We start from the raw sequence: 7091 nt of genomic DNA on the forward strand, positions 1-7091 counted from the left end.
TATGCATTATGCATGTGTATTTATTGCATAACCATGCTTAAAGGTATGACAATATAGATGTAAAAACTAACAGATATTTGTTCAAATAGAGTGAGAGAAAGAACTTTCTCAGCAGGTTAGGGATTTAAAAAAAAAATCTAACAGCAATAGACAATCACTAATTTTCATCAACACAGAAGCATGAATAAATACAAGAGCAAACACAGCAAAGACTCCAAAAGCTTTCACATGTGCTTCTATTACTGCAAAAGGAAACTAACATTATGGCTTTGACAAATGGCTTATTCTGTGAGTCTTTATGGACCTGGTAGAACAAGAGCTGATGCTATTTTCAAATGACCATGAAATATGTGTAAAAGCAAAATAGCATAAATTTTCATCTCTCCTCTTAATAATACACTCAGAATCTTGAATTGTATTCTTCCTTCCTGGATTTTTCCAGATCTATCCTATTTATCTGATTGGATTTCTGTCCCATCGTTCCACATATTAGAGCTAATTAGTACCCCCTGATGAGAAACAGTCCACCGATGGAAAAAGCAGTTGGATAAGATCTACATTAACAAATGTAGTTCATTTAATATCATTTGTACTGCTGCATTATTAATAATACATAATTACCCTGTGCAGGCTGCAAAGGGGAAGAATAAAATCATTCATTAATTTCTTGGCCTTTACAAAAGGAGTGGTATATTTGCCACAGGCTGAAAAAAAGGTATTGGACTTACAGACTTACTTACATTCATCAGTTTTCCATGCCCCACTAAAATATTAACTTTTTTTTTGTATGGAAAGTACTGCTTTATTTAAATGAGATCCTTACCCAAGCCCAAGATATGATGTGCCATCAAGCCACTGGAATCCTCAGTTGTTATTCTGAAAGCAACTGAACAAAGCAGCAGGACAGCCAGCTATCTGAAAGCTGAGATTTCCAGGCAGCTACTGAAGGCTGCCTTCAATGCATACAAATTCCCGACCAAAATCCATACAGAATTTCCCATTATCTATACATAGCTATATCTATTGTACAATCTATTACTTATCTACTAATCAATCTAATATTTTTTCACTTACATGTATAAGTTACTCCAGACTTTGAACACTGCAGAAAGCAAATATAGAACTGCTTTAATTTTACCCACACTCTTCAGTCCAAATCAGTACAATAACACTTTACACCACTTACAGAGCAGTGTCAGATCCCGCTAAATTGCAGGCTAAAAGTACTTTTTAGGATATAGGATAAATTCATCCAACCATGCATAAAATTCTGTTGTTCTCAATCCAGTAATAGTGTCAGTGCTGCTGCACGTGTCCTGCCTAAAGAACCAGTGGTTTTGGGGGGGTTGGTTTGACCCTTGTAAGAATGTTACCAAACATACAAAGCTATCCTGCCTAATGACCCCTTCTAGAACTCTCAAATTCTTTAAAAAGAGAGAGGGCATGCATGCTAAACCCCCGAATTATCTTCTTTAATTTTCCTGGGAGCAAGTCTGACTGTCTACTACTGCTGTGAGTAATGGACATGCCCACATTTATTTGAACAGGAAGGGTCTCCAAAGCAGTTTCCCCCTGAACAGTAGTGGGAGATACGAGGCAGGGACACACAAATCCTCTGATTCTTCTTTTCCAAGAAGATTTTGGTTGACAATCATACTTGCGTTCAGAAATGCTTAGCTCACCTCTGACAGGACTTCAGAAATTTTGGAGAGTATTCCTAGCACTTTCTACATACTTCCTACAATAGATTGTGATTTAAAGAGTCAACTCAGCTGTGTCAAACTGCTTTAAAAAAATAAAGAAATAGAAAAGTAAAATGAATGCATGGGAATGCACAGAAGCTTGGGAATCTCTGGAAACTTTCAAGTACAAGAAGTACTAAATAAAGAGTTGAGTCCAGAAGCCAGAGCTGAGTTCATCTTGAAGACAGAGGGGAAAAAAAGCTCATTTTATATGAATTGAATTACCATACCTGCATAACAGAGCATGTGGGAAGGGGCTCAGCACAATTAAATTTGATCAGTTGGTAAAAAACAAAGTGCAGTGAATAACCATTTGTCCCCTCAGTTAACCAGGAGTCCTTGAGTCTGCACTCCTTTAATGGAGGGGATAATTCACATTGAAAAAACTGTTGGTATCATTTCATACAAGCCTGAGGAAAAAAACCCCACTACTATTTATTATAGGAAAAGGATGTGTGGGGGTCATGCTTTACCCTGAGAAGTCAGGGCACTGTCCTCAGGTCCCCAGTCAGAAATGAGACACGCAGGAACAAAGAACATACAGCAACAGCAAGGACTCACATCCATCTGGACCCAGTAAAAGTTGCACAGTTGAAATTATATTGTTTAGAGACAAAGTCAGCACCTCCTGTCTGGCAGTGCTGAGGAGGGAAAATTAGCCCAGCTTCTGGAGGTACTGCAGACCCTTGAGCCACCTGCATCCTCTTCAAGTGTCCTACATCACCTCCCTCAGAACAAACAAAACCAAAATCCTCTCTCCACCTAACAGTGATATCCAGCAACACAAATGCAAAAGAAACTAAAAAATCCTGCTAAAGGACATAAAGAAATACTTCCAAAAGATGAAATGAAGGGAAATGGGGTAATAGAAACTAACTAAATTTTGAACTACAACATACATTCCAGAGAGATCTGAAGTGTTTGACATAAAATTCTTCTTTTGGTTGATTTTTCAAGCTATTTATTTTAATCCTACAAAGTGTGAGCAATCCTAAAGGTTTCAAGTAAATATTAAGCAATTTAAAGAAAATAATCTTAATTAACATGTGATCAAACAGAACTTCTAGGATTGCCCAGATTACTGTGTATTTTGTAATGGTCATTTATTTTTTCTAAGGACTAAAATATTAAGACATTCCTCTTGCTGTTTCACAAAAATCTATACAGAGATAAGTGTGTGTCTGTAGCTCCACTTTAAATTGATGAAACAAAATGGTCTTAAATCTGTAAATCAAGTATTCTCTATATGCAAAGGCTACAAATTGGGAATTGTTTGAATGCCGTTATCTCACCAATATAACAAATGAAAAAGTTATGTTTTCTTAAGGAATGTAGGAAACATTTTTTTGATGCATGTTTCAACCTTAATTTTGAGAAGTCATGAGGTATCATTAAATTCCAATATATTTTCTCAAAACATTTTAAATTCAATATACTATATATGTTCAATGTAAATAATATATATTTAAGTATATGAAAACAATATACTCGTATATAAATAATGCAATTCTAAAGGACCAATCCTAATCCATTTTAAGTCATACAACACAACTGAATTCAAGGTTAACAGCAATTTTAATCTAAATCGTGTTTCCTGCCAACAAGTCCTAGTTTTCCTGTATTTACTACAGGATGCCACACTGAAGATATATCACAACATAAAATAGATGTTAACAAATAGAAAAAGCCAGAAAACAAGACAGCTAACACAAAATGGGAAAACCCACAGACAACAACAGACATTAACTTGACAATCAGTCCACATGCCTGCAATATATCTGTCCCATAACTAATCCATCAGGATTCACTGATTCCAGAAAAAGCCTGGAGTAAGAGGGCAGTACCATCCCCAATATAAGTTGCTTGCTCACAAGCAGGGCTTCCAGGCAGCAGAGGCTCTTTGTCCTCATTGGAAAAACCAACAAACAAAACAAATCTCTAACTAGCTGGGTATTTCTAACCACATTCTCTCAAGGGTTGGAGACCTTTATTCGGCTTAACTCACTTGTTGTAGATGATGATCACAAATTCTGGGAGAGAGGAAACTCATGGGTATAAACTTAAAGAAGCTCAATGTATCCTATTCTTATCTACTTGATTAAATATTCCTGAAGAATATTCAAAGGCTAAAACTGAAATTTTAGTTTTAAAGAATCAATTCAGCTGTGTCCCTACTCCCTAATGATCGGAAAGGCTTTGGAAGAAATTCAGAGCAACAGGGAAAAAAAAGAGGTTACCATAATTCAGAAGTGTTGTACACCTCCGTTATTCAAGAAAAATGGAAAGAGAAAGTCAGAAGATATTCAGCAATTTGATATTATCTCACTCTGTTCATGTTAGGCCGTGTTGAGTGGCCTGCAGGATTTTTAAAGATTTCTACAAACTTAAGATTCTGGCGGGTTGTGTGCAACTCAGGAACATAGATCACACTGCAGCTTATGATTCAAAAGTTCCTGACAAAATGGGTATGTCTTTTTCTACAAATTGTAAACACCCAGAGCTTGACACAAGCAGCTTAATAAATATTGAATATAAGATCCATCAACCACTGCTCAGCCTTTGCTTTCTGTCAAAAGACACAGAGAGCCCAGAGTCATGGCTAGCACATCTACATTGATCAGGTTTGGGGCATCTGTGCTGACCTCTCAGTAGTGATTATACCACAGCCCTGTGTGCCAATGAACTACTCTCCCCACTAAGCAAGTGTGATTTGTTTCCTTCATTGCAAGTGCTGTAGCAATGTACAGCAGCAGTAACACGCTGCTGAAGACACTGCAGGGAGCAATGCAGCAAAATGTCGTACATGGATGTGGATAATACGGATTTGCTGAGCCCACAGAGCTGGTCTCTGAGCTATCATCTATAAGCCCCTGTAACAAGTTTCTTCATTCTCTCTTCACTGAGGTACAACTAATTCCTGCATTTGTTGACGGAAAATGCTTAACACCTGAGCTTTTGTTTTTCTAAAACCAGAAGGAAGAAAAGCAATGCAAGACCTAAAATTGCATTATCATAAGTCCCACAACACATAATGCAAAGCATTCACATCATGAAGTCAAAACTTTTGTACATTCGGTCATGTTTTTTTAATTCATGCATTAGCCAACTGGGATGACAGCATTTTAATGCCCTTGAAGTCGAAACATATTTTTCACTCAAATTTTTTAAAGCTGTCATATATCTGACAGCCTTGGTCAATCCATTTTCCCTTCCTCCCCACAACCTGAGGGGCAGTGCTCAATGCTCTGCCTCCAGCAGCTCTCTGCTCCCCTCCCATCAATACCTGAGAGCAGCCAGCACCCTTCTGGACTGAGGCTTCAGACCAGGGGCTTCTGATTCTAAACTATCACACTGCAATATCATTTCAACAGGCAAACTATTACACAGAAATATTTAAAATGAAGGAGTTTTAAAGAAGGAGGGCAAAAAAATCACTAAAGTTTGCATTTAATGAAAATATTTCAACAAGTGAAGCATAACAATGCGATATTATGTCTAATATTGGTGACATCTCAGAAATCTTGTTAAAAGCTAGAGAGCAGGCTTTATTTGAACTTTGCTGCCCTTATATTAGATTCCTTTTTTAGAATTAATTTATTTCCTTGTAGTTCTCATTATGTTTTATTGCATTCATGGAATAGTGCAGCATTTCTCTAACTAATTTAACACCTGTAAATTCCCACAGCTGCTAATGAAAGACTGTGTAGACTAGCAGATAAATTCCTAATTCATATTTCAAAGGGTGCGAGTTCAAATCCTATTGAAGTTGTACTTATTAATGTTTCTATTAACTCTTTTCCATCTCTGAAGTTACAGATTGAATTAATACCGTCAGTTTTTGAAAAGAAGGAAAACGCATCTGCTCCAAAATGTCACACAAAGTGGGGATGAGGCAGGAAAAGGAAACAAACTTAGGACAATTCAGATGCAATCTGAATGCTTTTCAAAGTGATGGCATTCTTGCAAATAAAATGAAAAGCAATGAACTACACATTGCGGCTCCTTCAAGAAACAGTGAAAATCCAGAGGTTTTTCTATATGGTGCAACTGCATTGACTAAAGCTTTGGCTTCCATTCCTGTCTTTCTAATATACTTTTCTTTACATTTTTCATTTATCTCCCACCACCTCAGTTTATTCATCTCTAAAATGGATGCAATGCTGACTGACCTCCTGGTTAAGTAATCCTTAATCCTTCAGACATCCGTAACTACTTCCATTAGAATTTTAAAGCCAATAAATTAAATGCATCTCCAATGGGACTTTGTCAGATTTAATTCATTAGTTATGAGAGTCTTAATGGAACAGCTATAGATGTTCAAAGGATTAATTATAGCTAAAAAACAAGCACTTAGAAAACTATTTAGCTATATCAAAAAATAATATATCACTGGAAATAACCCTGCCCAAAGAGACACCAGGAGCCAAGCAGCCTCTAATACTGCCCATGACTGACATAACTTTAACTGCAGCAGCTTTCTGGAACAATGCTCTAATTTATGCTGCTGCAGATATATATCTGTATATCTGAAAATATATATATTTTCTGTTATCAGAAAATATTATGCAAAAAGTTCAAGGTTTTTTTTTTAATATATTGTTTTGCATATTAGATAACATCTGAGAAGCTGTGTTTTATGCAGCCATTAAAGAAAGTCATTTGACCGGTGTACAAATACACAATACTTGATTAGCAACCAGTACACAAAACTCCCTTCTCATTTCTTGAGTTGTAATTGCTTTTTTTCAAAAACACATCATTTTCTCAGAGTAGCATCCTATTCTCCTCCTGTATTTTCTATTTACTAGGATTCACTGTACTCTAATGTTGATCTTCAAGTCATAAGGCTGAAAAAGTTTAGTTTGCTTCTCACACTATTCTTATATAACTGATAGCACATTTTTCCAATTATGCACAAGATTTTATTGAAATTTAAAAGAATTCATTTGGGCCCACAATTCTATATCTACAATATACATGGGTTCAAAAATCCAACCCAAAAAAATCCACAAGAAACACCCAGGAATTTTTGAGCCAATTTGAGTAATTAATCTGTTTGAGTAAAAGTGAATATATATGTATCAGAAACATCATTCTGATAATTTAAAATGAAAATTATTATCTTATTTGGCTTTCTCCAAACCAGTGTAAAACTGCTCAGATACTTTAGGCTCCAGTTCTCTGGCAAAAATACCTATTTTTCCCACATGTACCGGGCTAGCATTAGTCACCAAAACTCCCAAGGTGTGCAGACTCTGGTGGAAAGGCTTGTGAGCAGTACACCATAACTGACAGTAAGCTCATGTCCTGATTCACAAAAGTCACTGCACAAGGGCAGAAACTTTTTGA

The sequence above is a fragment of the Molothrus aeneus genome, chromosome 9, assembly GCF_037042795.1.
Source record: "Molothrus aeneus isolate 106 chromosome 9, BPBGC_Maene_1.0, whole genome shotgun sequence".
Taxonomy (NCBI): Eukaryota; Metazoa; Chordata; class Aves; order Passeriformes; family Icteridae; genus Molothrus; species Molothrus aeneus.